This window comes from Hirundo rustica, chromosome 2, assembly GCF_015227805.2.
Source record: "Hirundo rustica isolate bHirRus1 chromosome 2, bHirRus1.pri.v3, whole genome shotgun sequence".
NCBI classification, from domain to species: Eukaryota; Metazoa; Chordata; class Aves; order Passeriformes; family Hirundinidae; genus Hirundo; species Hirundo rustica.
The window spans coordinates 91,343,598-91,351,886 of record NC_053451.1 but is presented as its reverse complement, the minus strand read 5'-3'; the positions used below and the strand labels follow the sequence as shown (position 1 = coordinate 91,351,886).

The window sequence follows — 8,289 nt, the reverse complement described above, 5'->3', positions numbered from 1 at the left end:
AAAAAATCACAGTGAATATTGTATAGCATGTGTGTGTGGTCATGACAAGAGTGTACAGTGTTGAGATATTGGATTGAAGGAGTGGGAAAAAACCTGCAGAGTTCAGTCCACCTGACTTTTGTGGAAGTTTGATGTTGTACATCACTGTGAATGTATGAAATTACAAAATAACCCAGAGTTCCCTAAGGCAATCACTAAGTTTTGCATGAAGTGGAACATCATATCTGTTCAACAGGATCCTGGTGACCTTGGCCCTTTTTGTCTGGGGCTCAAATACCTTTTTATAACCTGCATATTTTTTGTAGGTCAGTTTTTCATGCATGTAATGCCCACGTCTGTGTTAATTTTCAGTGTGTATTCAAGCTGTCCTGTGCCCAGAAAAGCAGAAAATAACCCAGCATGATTAAGACCAGCTGTAAGGGTGGGAGTGATGGGGTTTGAGGGTACAAAGCACCACACATCATGAGATGAGCAGGCTGAACTTTTGTAGCTGGCTAAACTTATTTTACACAGCTCTCTTCTGCTTTACCTGGTGTTTGGTATATACCTAGCAGATGAATTTGCTGAGAGAATTTTCTGAAGGAGGAGTGAAGGGAGAGACAAACACTGAACGGGCAAATACTGGAATTTGAACCTAAAACATCTTCAGAAAGTTACCCTGGCACAGCATCCTGAAGTTCAGGAGTGGAGAGGGAGAGAGAGAGATGATGTCCTGTGGCTGAATCAACGAGTTGCATAATCTGGGATAACCAGCATCAGGGAAGCTGTCTGAGGATGGATTGTCCTCTGAGGCTGATGTTGTGAAGCTTGACTGTTACACATTAGTCATTGCTCAACAGTTTCACAAATAATTTTCAGTAGCCCAAGAAGGGCTCTAATCAGGTTCAGTGGAAATCTTTCCACAGATTTTGCCTCTCTGCAAAGATAAGGTCCTTGAATCATACACTACTAGCTGGCAATTCTCAGAAGGAAGAAGCTGAATTAGTTTTTCTAGTTCTTGCAGTCAGCAGAGTGGAAACATTTTTTGTCATCTTCTTTGTACCTTGAGATGGGAAAGGTAAAATAAGAGCAGGATGCAAGTAGCAGTATGAATTAAAAGGGAAGAGTATTTAGAGTGTAATATAGTCACCTCCATGTTACTTATGTAAGGGTGGAAAGACAAAAATGGAAATGTAGACTTTTTCGTTCTGTCTGGGAAATCTTCTAAATAAAAAGTTATATCAATGATGGCTAACTGTTTCACTGGCTTCTATTTTCTGGAATCACTTATAAAACCGCAGCTCTTGGTTTGTTGCACATGAGGCCAGAAGGTGTAACTGCCTGCATAAAGGGAAAGAAAAAAGTGAAGTGCAGGTAAAAAAGTGAATGAACTCTTACTGCAGTGGAGCTAACTTGGCATCTCTATTCTGTTCTCTTTAAGATATCCAGAACCACGACGTCTCTCTGAAGGTGCTGTAAAATCAAGGTCACCAGGCTCATATGGTCTCCATGAGATGTCAATCCCCGTGCAGGATGATCCACCAGCAGCTGGCGGCTATATGACTCTTGTTTGAGCAATTGACCAGGTACTTGGCTGAGACTCTGGGAGGTGCTGGTAAGGGAGTTTGCTTTTCCTCAGCACACCAAAGCACTTTGCTACTTTGTTTAGTAGAGCCTGCTGAGGCAGACTGTCCAAGGTGCCAGGAAAAAAACCTACCCCCCTAAACATTACAGCCAAGAAGAGCTACATGCTCTCAGCTTCTTGGATATAATGCAGGGATGTTGCAAAATGATGTTGGAACTGAAGGAGCTTAGGAGCTTAGTGGTTTCAAAGCCAGTCCTAGTCAGCACTAACAACCAGTTACCTGCAACCAGCTGGTGGCTGCTCCAGTTTATTCCTTATGAAAGACATATTCACAGGTGTGAGAGGAGAGAGGGAAAACACTTTCTTAGTGCCATCTCTAATAAAGCAGTAAACATTACTGAATGCCAGAATAAAGAGTATGAATTTGATTTGTCCTGCAGGAGCTTTCTGATGCAGAAGTGAATCTGTCTGGTGGCTGAATTATTGATGAAGGTTGTTGTTTTTAACTGTAGTGTATTGCCTGTGATATGGTAAACATAACTTCTCCACAGGTTCTCATCCTGATTTCTGGCCAAATTTTATTCTTGATTGTCCATCTGTAGCTGCTATTAACTTAGATAAGGGTCACTGCCATGGCTCCACAGGTAGTAATTAGGCACAATTTATTTTTGTCCTAGATACATCCTCAGTTATAAGTATTAAAATTTGCATAGAATAATTTTTCATCCTTAAATGTCTATTCTTCCCATACTTTTTAACCAAAGGTTGTGGCTTGCACAGAGAAACAACAAAAGATCAGAGTAAGTCTTCCTGCCTTCCCTGTCTTCTTACCCTTTGATGCAGTTATTTGTTGTGTGGATACATCAGAAGCACATCTTGTGTCTGCCTTCTCTACTCTTTGCCTATACAACTGAGTAAGTATGTCAGGGGTAATTGCAAAGCTATGGATTTATTGCACACATAGGACAGAAGTAATCAAAATACCAATATGCCATTAGTGAGCCTTGAGAAACAAGCCAGATGGAGCTGTGACTGCTTAAGACACCTTTCTTAGGTGTTTAGCTGCATCTTCGGATCAGAGATCCATTCTTGACCATTCAGCCTAGTAGAGATGAGGTGTTCCCTCTCACTGCTGCATTTCTTGGTGTTTTATTTCAAAATTGTATAAAGTCCATATTTTTTTTGTTTGACTCACCACAGTACACTTGACAAAACAACTTGTAGTGATGATGCCAAAAGGGAGTTATTTTCCAATGATGCCTTTTCCACAGAAGCCTTTGGACACATTCATAAGAAGAGGAAACCCAAGTGTACACAGCCATATGAGACTGTAGGGTACAAGATGAAATGAATGTGGGTGTGGAGAACATAAACCAAAAATTAGAGCATGTTTACAGAAAAGATTTCTAGTTTGGTAAGAAAAGCTACATCTTCTGTGGCAGAAAGCATTGCCATTTACATCCTCTTTCTGATGACAAGATTCATCAGTAACAGGTTTACAGCAGCTTTCTGATACAATGTCTACATGGACTTCTATGAAGATGCACTTACCCAAGCCAAGGTCTTTCCTCGAACTGCAGTTTATTAAGCGAATTATTGACATAAAGGGTCTTTTTGCTGTTTTAAACAGCTGGGAAGAATTTTTTTTAAAAAGTCAGGATTGTGGTTGATGAATAAAACATGACTCAATGTCATGCTATTCAGCAAGGGAAGCTATGGAATAATTTAAATTTTTGCACACATGGATTTTGTACACTGGTAAGGACTTGAGGTTTCATTGTGGTAAGCACTGAAATCTATTATAAAGTTGTGAGTATAACAGGGCACGTAAGAAGTAACTATAATTAAAAATGAGTGTGGAATATTCCTGTTAGAGGCACATGAGCATGGTTATTAAGAATACTTTCTGCATGTGGGAGATTTTTCTCTCTTTTTTTCCCCTCCCCAAGCTCATCGAAGGATAAAAGCAGAAAAACATGTGTGTAATGGGTTTATTCTTTCTTTGTGCAGTGTCTGTGGAAGCTAACAGCAGTAAAAACCCTTTGTAGGCTAAAATGATAGTTCTTTTAAAAACATTCAAAGAAACATACATGGATAGTATTAGGAAAAAAAAAAAAAAAAGAAAAAAAAAAAAAGAAGAAGGTTGCATGCCATTTATAGGCCGGTTGGGTTTCAATGAGCTCCCAATGTGCTCCAGAAACATATGTTTAATCTGCCACATACATACCCTCAACTGATAGCAAGATAGTCTTTCCTAGAATAGCAGTTTCAAGTGAAATGCCTTAGATATTCATCAGAGCCATATTTTTCACTTTTTTGTTTTCAATTTTACAGATGTCATGGACAGTGCCTCATTGTGCCTCACTGCCAGTTGTGAAGACAGTCTACATCGTGCCACTGCTTTGATGAGCTGGTTACTAGGCCACTGCTGCTAAAGGTACCCTGCAAACTTTTTCCCCCCCCAGAATTAAGCCAATTGTAGCACTGCCTTGAACAGGTTGAGAGGTGATGTCAGCACATGCTTAAAAGTAGTGACAGTATTGAATGGTTAGCCCTGTGTTCTCATCCAGGCATAGCCAAAATAATTAATGTTAAATAATGTTGCTTTCTTCCCCTTCTTCCTTTTTATTTAAGTATCTCTGCCTTAAACTTGCTCATTCCACCTTTTCAATATATTCTTTGGATCACAAGCAGCTCAGGAGACACTCAGTATGTTTATTATTTAGTTGAGGTGGTTTATGATTTTTTTTTTCTGGACACTAGAATATTTGGAAAATTATTTATGAATTTATCGAGACCCCACCTATAAATTGGAAGGATAACTGCACATGGCAATTCAAAACTTTTCAAAAATATGCTAATGAAAAGCAAGATCAAATAATCAACAAACAATAAAGAAATGGCAAAATTCAATATTGTAATTTTTTAAAGAGCTGTATGTCTGGCAACAAGACACAGTATTCATGGCTTTGTGAACACTGAGTGAAGCTGAGGACAGTGCGGTTGGTTTTAAGTAGTATAATTTATCCTGGTTAAAGTGCTTGCATGATGGCACCTGTGGGATCATTTTCTGTAAGTGAAAGACTTCCTAGATAAGGTCAAGCTGTGTCTGGTCCTTCCAATGCAGTTAGCATATGTGATGGCTCCAAAGAGTCCTGACAATTGCCTTGGGCTCTACATGAGCTTTTTTTGCCTATTTGATCTATGGATCCTTATCTGGTCTCAGACTACTCATCACATTGAAATTTATCATTTAATGCCTAATTTAAATGGCCAGAAGCATTAAGTAGATTTCCATTATGTTTACGTTTCAGTCCCAAGTAATTTACCACAAGTTTAGTATTACTTTCCCCTGTGATGTTTTGACCCTGGCTGGATGCCTGGTGCCCACCAAAGCCACTCCATCACTCCCTGCCTCAGCTGGGCAGAGGAATGATAATACAATGAAAGACTTGTGGGTTGAGATAAGGAGCAGGGAGTGATCAGTCACCAGTTACCATCATGGGGTTCTCCAGAGGTTGCAGGTGGGTCTCTGCTCCACTGTGAACTTCCCTGGGTTGTAGAGGCACAGCTGTCTCACTGTGGGTTGCACCATGGGCTAAAGGGGAACCTCTGCTCTATTTCCTGGAGCACCTCCTCCCCTTCCTTCCACTGATCTTGGTGTCTGCAGGGCTACTGCTCTCACATACACTCACTTCTCTCTCTGTCTGCAGTTGGTGTTTTGCCAACTTTCACCTTTCTTAAAATCTGGTATCCCAGAGGTGCTACCACTGTCTCTGAGTGGCTCGGCCTTGGCCAGCAGCAGGTCTGTCTTGGAGCCAACTGGCATTGGCTCCATTGGACATGGGGAAAGCTTCTGATGACCTCTACAGAAGCCACCCCTGCATTTCCCAGCTATCAAAACCTGGCTTCTTTTCCCAGGAAACCAGAAACAGCACAAGAGGATGTAGACTTAAGCTGCACCAGGGGGGATTTAGATTGGACATCAGGAAGAATTTCTTCACAGGAAGGGTGATTAGACATCAGAATGGGCTGTACAGGGTGGTGCTGGAGTCACTGTCCCTGGTGGTGTTTAAGGAAAGGCTGGATGTTGCACTCAGTGACATGGTCTTGTTGACATGGTGGTGTTCGGTCGTAGGCTGGAGTCAATATTCTCAGAGATCTTTTTTAACCTCATTGATTCTGTGATTCTGTCCCATTCTTGATCCTCTCCAATTCACTTTCTATCTCTCACACACTGCTAAAACAGCTCCTGACAAAACATCTCCTGAATAAGTCTTTTTAGCCTAAGGCCAGAACAGCAACTTCTCTAATTGACTCTTAACTATCCCACCATTCCTGAACCAGCTTGTCACTGGGAAGGGGCATGAATATTTTATAATTACCTGCAGCCCTTTCTCCTCTTAGGGAGGCTGTCTCACCTGAGATAATTGTAGGTTGATGACTTAAATGGTAGGTCTACATGGCTCTGTTAATGCTGTTTGGCCTGTGGAAATTTAGGAGAGAGTGGCTTTATGGGGAGCTGAGAAAGATCTTGTTACTTCATGAGAAATGCATGGTCTTTGTCAAACCTTTGGTCTTCATCAGGCTCTGAGTTTGTTTATTGCTACTTCACAGAAAGGAAGTAGTGTATGTTCTGTGACAATATGGCCATAGGTAATGCCTGGATATTGGTTTGGTTTAGAAAGTAGAGGAAGAAAAACAAAGTAGGTGAGAAAATCAGGTTATCTAGGTGTTTGGAAAAGAGAGATTCAGGAGCAGTGATTTACTTCTGCATTGATTAACTGTATGTGAGAATGCTTTCAAGAAGAGATGAACAGTGCATTGCCTGCCACTGTGTGTTTTGTATTTAAGTGGTTTTATTTGGTGTAAAGCAATGACAACATGGCTGGGCAAAGAGAAAGACAACTGACTGTTATTAAGAAATTAAATCCGACTAAAGATTGAAAAATTCTAAACCAGTGAGAATATGATTGTAAAAGATCAACCCCTCTAGGAGGCACCTAATTTCTGGCTCTTGCAAGATGCTGTTCTTTCCACAGAGTTTAATTTGCAAATCATCTTTCTTTCACTGCTAATGTCCTGCAGTGTAACCCCCAGCCCCATCAATAAAAGATGTGGTGATGAGTCACACATTTGTTACAACCATCTCATCTGCAATAAAAATTCAGTCCTCTGACAGTTCACAACACACAAATCATATCAGCATGCAGTTGAGGTTGAGGCTACAGAGCAGTAATTTAGGGGAAAAATACATTAGATGGTGTAATAGTCTTGAAATCAAGTATTAGACACAGATAAAATTCAGATTTTAATTTATAAACAAAAGACATTTGGGTGTGGTAAACCTGGGAATGTTGGCTCTGCCCTGCTGCAACGTCAAGCTGCAAATGTGTTGAGTGTAAATAGAGAGCCAATTAGGCTGTGTTCAGGGTCTCTCCATTTAGGGCTAAAATGAACACCTGGGTATTTTTTCAACAGGTTTCCAAGAAGCAGATTCTGTTCAGCCATGAAGCAAACTGATAATGAGTCTTAAGAAACCTTTTCCTTGTCCTACTTGTTACCTTTGACATGTAAAAGATTAAACTGTCATTTGTAAACTGATTGTCAAACAGTTCTGAGCAAACTTTGCCCGTGGAAATCTTAAAGATGATTTATGCCATTGTTGCTTGTGTGTCATGCAGTAGAAAGAGACTACATTGCTATTTATTTTATTTATGCTGCTTAGTTTCAGAGAGGGAAATGAGAAAAAGCATTCATTGGAATTTCTTATTCAAGCTCTCTGCGAGCCTCAAAGTGTTCTGAGAGGAATCAATACGTAAAACTATATGCTTATTTCAGTTTTGTATACTAAAAAGTTTATTCTGCCTGTAAAAATGTGGTTAGACTGGCCAAACCTTTTCAAATGTTAGGAATTGAAAAATAAAGGAAGTGTTCTATGGGGTGATGAGTAGCTTGCATACATGTTGTGGATACCTGTAAATGTATTTTCTGGAGGGGGGGGGGGGGGGGGAAAAAATGTATTCATAGAAGAGACTGTCATTATTGTTAGGTTTCTTGAATTAAGACTGTTTTTTCTTCTGCCCAAAATTAGTATTCCTGTGAAGGCTAAAATAGTGGCAGAGATGTGTCATACTGCATGCAGTATGTCAGATATCAGTGCCTGGGGACACAGGAACAGTTTTGCTTTTCGTATTTTGGATCCCATACGGACACAGAAAAAGGGCTGGAAGGAGTGTACCATGGCAGAGGTACCATGGGTAGATTCTAATGAGTCCTAATCAGCTCCAGACTAAAACACCTACATTTAGGCACAGGCGAGCAGATTTCCACATGTGAACCAAGGGCATGGTTCTGCTGTTGGTGAGACGCCCTCGTTATTCTGCTGGCCTCTGGTGGCTGCCCTGGCAGGTCCCGTGCCTCTGGCAGGTGCTGTGCCTCTGGCAGGTCCTGTGCCTGCCGAATTTGCCAGCCCTCCCAGGGAGAGCTCAATTGCAAGGCTTTGTAACAGGCATGGTGCTTCGGCAGCTGAATTAATTTCAAGGTCTCCATCTACTCAGAGAGTGCCTGCTTCACATCCTTGCTCGTATGAATACATTTACATGCAAATGCCTAAATTTAAGTACCTGCATGTTAAACTGAGCTCTACCCCTAGTCTGGCTCCAGGTGAGCTAACTTGGCCAAGCTCTCTGGGCAGCCAGTCATAGCAGCTGCTGTATCTCACT

General features: G+C 41.0%; 1 long non-coding RNA gene across 1 annotated transcript; it reads left to right on the top strand.

Annotated features, from left to right (window-relative positions):
- Positions 1-586: 586 nt before the first annotated feature.
- Positions 587-7,470, top strand: LOC120749281 (uncharacterized). The gene is made up of 4 exons (XR_005699602.1): positions 587-1,057; positions 1,421-1,565; positions 3,899-4,001; positions 7,046-7,470. It is a non-coding gene; the product is annotated as an uncharacterized LOC120749281 (long non-coding RNA).
- The last annotated feature ends 819 nt before the right edge of the window (positions 7,471-8,289 follow it).